We start from the raw sequence: 8,366 nt of genomic DNA, 5'->3' as shown, positions 1-8,366 counted from the left end.
ACACACACACACACACACACACACACACACACACACACACACACACAAATCCAATTCAGGTTTTTTTCTAATCTATTAATCACTGTTCAGAGTCCATCATATCTCTCTGTCTCTGTTTTGGTTTCTGCATGCTCTTATTTTGAAAGAATTGTAAAAAAAAAATAAATAAATAAATAAAATAGTCTCTCCTGCATTTTTTTGTGCTCTATCATAGTTTTCCCCCTTTCCACAAAATCCAACCAGATGCTCAAAAAGATGATTGAATTGCAAAAGAAGTTGTGATTTAAGAATATAATCACGACACTTTACTACAATTGAAAAAATGAAGTAAAAATGCCAAAGAGGTAAAAATGTGATTGCACACCTGCTGGTTTTTTTTGTTGTTGTTGTTGGGGGGTTTTTTGTTTGTTTTTTTTAGCAAAAATCCAATAAAATCAAAACCATCTGCAGTCATATAAACCTAAAAAAAACAAACACTGTGAGAAAATCCAGTTAGAGAGTTTAGTAGCCTGAATCAGCTGTGAGATGAATCAAATGTAATGCAGGTTTCATATGTTTATATCCCCACAAAATAGGTTTTGCTTATAATCTTGGAGTCACAGTGCTCAATGTAGCTCAGCTAGTATGGTTAGTGCTTCATCTTAGACTCTTTAAGACATAAACATAAGGTGGGTTGGATTTGGCTGCCAAAGGTTCAAGCTATCTATTTTTATTCTCAGCTATACTAACAACACTAGCTGCACTGAAATGGTCAAGTTCAGCAGAAATAAATGCTGGGTCCGATCTCCCCTCTACATTAGTGGTTGTAAGTGGATTTTGTTATCTGTTCACCAACATTTCATTTTTTCATTTCATTATTTAATTGCATTAAGATGAATCCATTTGTCAGCCTGTTTGGGAAACCCAGAGCATCGTTTGATCTAATTTACTGTATTCCTCTCAGGGTCACACACACAGAAGCTTTCAATGCACACATCCCCCACGTAATTCCTATAGTTAGTGTGACATGGGACACATCTGCAAATCTGTAATTGGTTTGCAGTTTATAGTGTTGCGTGGGTGCTCTCCAGGGATACAGGGGTTTTATGTAAATAGGTTTTGGTTACAATCATATCTGCAGCTCTGTGCTGAGTGACTCATTTGCAACATTAAGCAGCCTCAGTTTATTTATAATAGCAGGAAGCTGAGTACTTACAGTCAAGCAACTCTGCAGAAAATGATATGTAAATGTGACAAGCCAACTGAATGTGCTTAATTGGGTGTTTATATTTAGATGTTCCAAGCAGGCAAGCATATGCACCAATATATGTGCGTCCTTGCCTAGCTTTACCCTAAAATTGGAGCAACTTCGTCCAGCACAATGCCTCTAAACAACACTGTTTCTGAAATTTTTTAAGCCAAATGTAATACATTGATCGTGTTGTGACATTTCAAATCCCGTTCTGTTTTCAGTTCAAGGATTTACCTTCGCTGGATGATTGAATGGTCCAGTTTTTAACCCTCTGTGGCTGCTAATGAGGCTATAATGGTTTCATCTGCATAATGGAAGCCGATGTGGTGATATTTTATTTAAGCTGGTTTGTTTTGAATGTACTGCAGATGATGTGATGCCTCAGGGAACTCTAAGTGGATGGCTAATAAAGAGAAAAAGCATCTGACCTGAAATAATACAACAATGCACATTAATAAACCAAAGTGGCCGGGATTACAAAAACAGTGTCTCTTTGTTCATTTATCTCTTTTATTTTTTGAGTTGTTGCAGAGAGCTCCCTTCTTAATAATCAGTTTTATTTTTCATTGTCTCCTATCTGATTATCTTGTGTCTCATGTGATTAAAACAACAGCAGAAAAGCCAGTAAGTGGTGAAAGGTGTAAACGCTTTCAGCTGCATGGTGTTGCACACAAATATCACAACAGTTTATTGAAACAGTGTAAAGTTGGGCTAAATAACCTACTCTTTTTTTTAATCAGAAGCCGGTGCTCAGGTGGAGAGAAAGCAGAAGATCTAAAAGCATTTATGAGTCAAATAAGTCTTTGTTACTGTTGCAAGAACAAAACATAGAAAACATCCAAACTCAAGACCAACTCTTAGAGATTACCGATTCTGTCATTGTATATGTGTATGAAAAGCTCGATATAGCTAATTCCATTGAGCCAAGATCAGAAAGATTTTCTATAAACTACAGTTGTCGAGACATTGCTCATGTTCTAGGACTATGGCGGGGAAGTTAGAAACTAGGTAAGCCTCAACAAAGGTTTTAGCACCATAATTTGGTAACCACACACCAAATATTAACTGTTAACTGTCTAAATGAAGACTTATCTGTCCCACTTTATAACACTTAGTATGTTTATATATGTAGATAGATTTAATCTGAAATGGGACTTTATGTGTCATTCAGTACCCGCAAGGACGTGTTTGATTGATTTTAGATTCATTCTACAGCCTGACAACCTTCAAACAACTTTCTTCAGACAGATGAATGAGAATAGAATAGAATAGAATAGAATAGAATAGAATAGAATAGAATAGAATAGAATAGCCTTTGTGTCAAGTATTTAAAAAAACTGTGCAAGTTAACTAAGAAGTGGTTGTATTTGGAAATCAAAGAAACTCGGCAACAATTCTTGATTGGACTGAGGTGTTTCTGACTACACAGAAAGCAGAGTCCTGTACATACAGAGGGTAAAGTCTTTGAGTGCGCTGGTGAAGTCAAGGGTATTTTTCATGTACCCTACTTGATTCTAGCCCATTGGTAAAACAAAACCAAGAAGCCGTGAACTTTTACTCTCTGTCTTAATTAAATTTCTAGTCTGATGAGATTCTCTTTGCATCCACAGTGTTTCCTCGCTCTTTCCGTCAACGTTTTAAAACCAGCTCCAGTTTTATAATCCTGTCCTCTGTCTGAACCTTCCTAGAGCCCTTAGGAAAATGAGAATGTTTGTTTTCATTCAATAACAGAAACTCAAAGTTTTGTTTCAGAGCCAGTATCAAAGCTTATGTTTTATAGTTTTCAGACGCAGCGTGCCGTGCCCTCTCTTGTCCTCCGCTGGCCTTTAATCCTGACTTTCACCTCTTTCTGAATGACTCAGTTTTTCCCTTCATACTCATTCTGGAGTTATTGCATCAGAAAATGTGCTTTGCTTCAAGGAAAACAATGTTTGAAAAAAGCACAGCTTTTAATGCAAATCTGGGACTTATGCTAAAATATTCAGGAAACACCCAGCTTTGCTCTCTCTTGTCACCCCAGATCCAGCTCTTTTAGATAAGACATGTTTGGTTGTTTCTCCCTCTAACCTTCCAAAGACCCTGATAAAATATGCATCTCCCCTTTGCTTGTTCTCTCCTTACTTTGCAAAATAATCACTTTCCCTTAAGGAGGGTATTAAACAACAAAAACAGAAGAAAGCACGGGATGCCAACTGCTAAAAGTTGAATATGCTTATCATAGTTCTTCATGGGTCCACCTGGTTTTAAGGTGAGCAAGTTAGGCTATATTGTATGGGAGCTGCATGACAATTTGTCCAAAATCTGAGTAGCAGTATCTGCTTTTGGCTCCAATCCATCGATCGTAACCCTTGTGGTGTCCTCGGATCAAAAATGGTCCCTAGGTGAATGACAAACAAGCATACGGGAATCCCGAGGACACCATTGCTCTTGCACAGTTCCCTGTCCTACCCTAACTTTTTTCTCATTACCCCCCTCATATCCTCCATTCTCACCCTCCATTACTCCTTATCAAAGCTAGCAGGGGGTCCTATTAGCCATTCTGCACTGTTGTCATCCTCTGCAAGTTAAATAAAAACTCTGTCTGCCTCACTCAGCACAGCAGGCCAGCATAATCAGGTAAATATTGAGAGGATTTGTTAGCTCTTTGTAATGTGGCTCAGGATGCCCCAAGTCTAACTCCGATATATTACTGCCAGGCTACAACGTAGCTTTAAATGCGGCTGTGGTGAGCCGCGGCAAGGGAGATAATGATGGGTTAGGGAGGGAAAAAAACTGTGCTGTGGGACACAAAGGGAAGGGCTGTGGGATATGTGGGAAGTTTTATAGAAGGAAGGACTGGGAATGAGGGAGGCTGTCTGTCATATCTCAGCCAAAGTGGAGTTGGGTGCTTTTGAAGGAGATTTAACAGTAAAAGTTTTTTCCTCCCTGATCAAGGGTCTTTTCCAGTTTGATTTCACCCCTTTGCAGCTGGTGGGGACGCGAGACTTTTGGAGGAGGAAATTCAATCCTAAAGATTCTCTTCGAAATTCAGCCAAGCCAAGCCAGCCGAGCTATTTCCTCCTGTGTCAGCCTGTTAAGCTGTGTTCCAACAATCTTAATGGAGGAAGCCGGAGTCATTCTTGCTGTCAAAAGTTGAGTGGAATTAGCTGGTAGTTCAGCTTTCAGTCATTTCTTTTTACTTTTCTACCTTCTTTCTCCTAATTGATTCCAAGTGCAATCAAACTTTAAAACAGGCTTTTATTCAGTACTTAATAATTACTTGTGATGCTTTGAAGGCATGAATTTTCCCACAAACATCTCAGTTGGTCCTTTTCATGGTTCCTAACCCAACAGTAACAAAAATGACATCAGCTGACTGCGGGATTTCATGGGTTTCTGTATTGGCTTGATTGGCAAAGACCTTCCTCTGTCAGAGTAAGTCATTCAGATACTTTACACACTGGATATAAGAGAAATGTTGCTATTTGCTTAGTTCTTCTGTTTCACGATCAGAATTTAAACTAAAATCTCCTTAAAGTTCCTGGAGGATATCTTGTGTCACAGAGTCATTATTTACATCACAGAGTGAGCCCCGTTCTCAATCCCAGGTCATCAAATACTGATGTCTCTGAGACAGACACAGGCACTGGTGCCTAAATCAATGGCTCTCTTCGACAGCATGTCTCTGTGTCCTTCCCCTCAACGCCAACTAGCCCACCCCTCCCTGAGCCTCCCTGGTACTGCTGGAGGTTTCTTCCTGTTAAAAAGGAGTTTTTCTGTCCCACTTTTACCAAAATCTTGGTTCTACATAAATACAATTGAACTGAACTGAATTGAAAGATGAGTTGTAGCAACAATGAAATAAGTGTCCTAGTCCTAGCCCTGGTCATTATTAAAGGATATCATTAATAATAATATTGCTCTCCTTGTTCCTTTATCATTATTGTTAATGTGTCATATTAAGTGTCGTGTCCTTAAAGCCTTAAATGTGTGGGTAGCAAAAAGTGAACTTAAACCTCAAAGGAGGAACAGCAACTGCAGCCCCTCTGTTGATGAACTGTCCCAGGAGATTTTTATTTTTTTTCTCCCCCCCTTTCTCACTGTCCCTCTCCCCTTCTGTTTCCCTTTCTTTCCTCTTTCTTTCTCCCTTTCCTATCCCTCACTCATGTCTGTCCCGTCTGTAACATCTGAAAATAAAATATAATAAATAATAAAAACAAAGATCGACCAAATGGACCAATACGGCAATGCCACGATGATCCATTTGGCAAAGTAAATCCATTGGGTATCCTTGTTGGTCTTCAGACAACAATTCTGATGGCTAAAGAACCAAATGGGACAGGGGGGGGGGGGAAATAAAAAATAAAAAAAAAAAAACAAAAAACAAAAAAAACCATAATTATTAATTATTGGTATTCAATATCAGCACAGCCAGTGCATCAAAGCACCGATGCCAAAGGACACCTTGCTTGTATCCTTGTCCTAGCAGCTTCTGACACAACGTGTAAAGTATTTTACATGTTGATGGGCTACAATGGGAATGTGTTGGCAGGAGAGTGAGTGCATAATAACAAGTGTTAGCATGGTAACACACTAAATTAAAATGATTGATTATTGATGAATTTGTCTCAGTTGGAGTTTTGGAGACAAGCTGAGGTGTAAATTTAAATTCTGTTCTCTCATTTTGATGTTGATGAACTTTTGTGTATTACACGAATAAGATAGATCAGACTTTGGCTACACACTCATTACAGATAGGGTCATTGCTGGCTTTCGTTTTGCTCATTCCTTTGCAACTATAACAAGATTACGATATTCGACTCGGACTGCTGTGTTCAATCCTAACGTCAAAAAAAAGAGTAAAAAAAAAAATACAGTTGCACAAACTGAAAGGAGAGACATAATTCAGCTGGAGGCGCTTGACAAAGTGCAGGAGGAGGAGGAGGAGGAAGGAGAGACAAGAGAGATGAGGGTGGAGATGAAGGGAGGGAAAGAGAGCCACTGAACAAGAAAAGAAATCTTTAAGAAGACAAGCAGCAGGAGTGAAGAAGCAGGAGGGGGAGTGAGGGAGGGAATGGGAGAAAAATTAACGGGGAACTGGCCACTAACACAGAATGGTGTCCCTCCGGACCACTCAGAGCAGATGTATGTGTCTGATGGCATGTCAGCCTCACGTCTGCTCTGTTTGCCGCTCAGCTGGGTTGCCATGGTGACTAGCACATCCTTGCTCGCCTTCTTCCTTTATGCATCTGTCCCTTTCTCCCCCACCTACACCCTCCCTCTATCCATCTTACATAAACCTTTTACTTGTATGAATGCAGAAACACTCTGAGAGTGAATGCAGTGAAGTCTACATTTTTAAAAAAGTGATATTGGGCTTCATCGCTTCTCTTTCTTGCATATATGCTCGAACTCAAAACGTCTCCTGGCATGTTGCCAGTGTTTCCTTCAGCTGGCAAAATAAAAGCATCAAGGATTCAGGAAGGATACAGGAAGTGAGCCAGTGAAAGAAGCCTGTTTAACATGTATGGAGCTCAGTCAAAGGGTATGAGCACCACCAGCACCTTTAATCACTTTTATGGTCCTCCGTTTGTGTAGATCTGTAGATCTATGGATACAATACGTGACACAGAGAGTAGGGGAGATGCAGCCAAAGCCAAAGCTGTCACCACACGAGTATTAATTAAGGTTACAACATGGCCTTTTCTGAATCTAGAGTCCCTAGAAGGTTTAAAATGGTTAATGCAATCATATATACCCAAATCAGAGATGCAATTAGCTCAGCTTAGCATAACAACTGGAAACATTCAATCTAATCTACTGTCCAAATATCAGAAATACACCTAATCAACATATGTAGAGTCGTTCATTTTTAAGTTTAGATCACAGGTTGTCAAAGTTTGGATGGATCAGTACCATTTTAGGACTGCTTGTTAATAATTCACACATCAGACAAATTAAATTATGAATGGCTGCTTTTGGTTGATGATGACCATTCTTTATTCTGGGATGTAGTTTTATAAACATGAGAATGGTAGAATTTCTTTGTACAAGCTGTGAGTTTAGACAAAGCCAGGGTAGCTCAGCTAAGCTTAATACCTCACAATTCTAGCTCTGTGACACACACACACACACACATTAGTTCTATTGATCTCCACATTTAACTGTTGGCAGGAAAACAAATGGGTGAAATTAAACTAGACATCACTGAGCATAGTTGGGATAATAAGCAAAAGTCCTTTAAGGCAAAAATGAACCTCAACTTTTTTCATCTGCATTTTTGCACTTGTGGCAGTGAGGTAGTGCCTCTCTGCAGCATCACAGTCTCATTAAGTGGTGAAATAGTCATTGCCATTTCACACGCCAAACAGTCTGTAGACAAAGCCATCTGCCCCTGTCGTTTATGTCCCCGGGCGGACACCGTACTCCGCCAAATGGCTATGAAGGGAGTCTGGGACTTGCATGGCAGCTGTGTGTGTTTTTGTGTGTCGACGTGTGTGTGTGTGCACACAATATACATCCACACATGGTTGCCCATATGTTTTGTGTTACATGTTCTAAACGCTAATATCTTTTCTGACTGTGTATGCGTGTGTTTTTGTTTGACGGCGAGTGTGTTTATAAAAAAAATCACCTCAGGCTGTTTTTCCTTTTTCACTTTCTATTTTCAGACACACATAGTGATGACTTTGTATATTTTTCAATAAAGCGTTCACAAACCTGCCGGCGACAAACGCTCTTCTAGTAGATGGCTTTACGCTGAAGGTTTATGTAACACGCATCATGTTGTGGAACATTTGGAGGACTTTTGGCAGCATGTAAAGAGCCTCCTGAATTCCCACATCTCTCTGTTTCTGATTAAAGATAATCAGAAGCAGAGAGGAAATCCTGAACTTTAATGAAGAGACTTTGAGTACGGAGGCATTCACAGCATGTGTGTTCATTAAATAATTCTTAAAAGCCAAATGTATAACTTGTGACTGGCTAAAACATGAAACTGACAGGCACACAAAACTCGCAGAAATTGGTAAGACATGATTTTAACTCACTGATCTCTTTTTTCCTTCCCTTTCTGCTCACAACTTATTTCATTTCACATTCTTCACTGTTCATCGTCCCGGTCATATCTTTTTGTTCTGCTCTGTTTCCTCCCCTT

At 39.6% G+C, this 8,366-nt stretch overlaps 1 protein-coding gene across 6 annotated transcripts in view; it reads left to right on the top strand.

Annotated features, from left to right (window-relative positions):
• The window catches only part of cspg5a (chondroitin sulfate proteoglycan 5a), a 59,197-nt gene that overhangs the window by 30,523 nt on the left and 20,308 nt on the right, over nucleotides 1–8,366 (top strand). The window lies entirely within an intron of this gene.

The sequence above is a fragment of the Pundamilia nyererei genome, unplaced genomic scaffold, assembly GCF_000239375.1.
Source record: "Pundamilia nyererei isolate P.nyererei 1_Seehausen unplaced genomic scaffold, PunNye1.0 scaffold00090, whole genome shotgun sequence".
NCBI classification, from domain to species: Eukaryota; Metazoa; Chordata; class Actinopteri; order Cichliformes; family Cichlidae; genus Pundamilia; species Pundamilia nyererei.
This window is presented reverse-complemented; position numbering and strand designations above follow the sequence as displayed.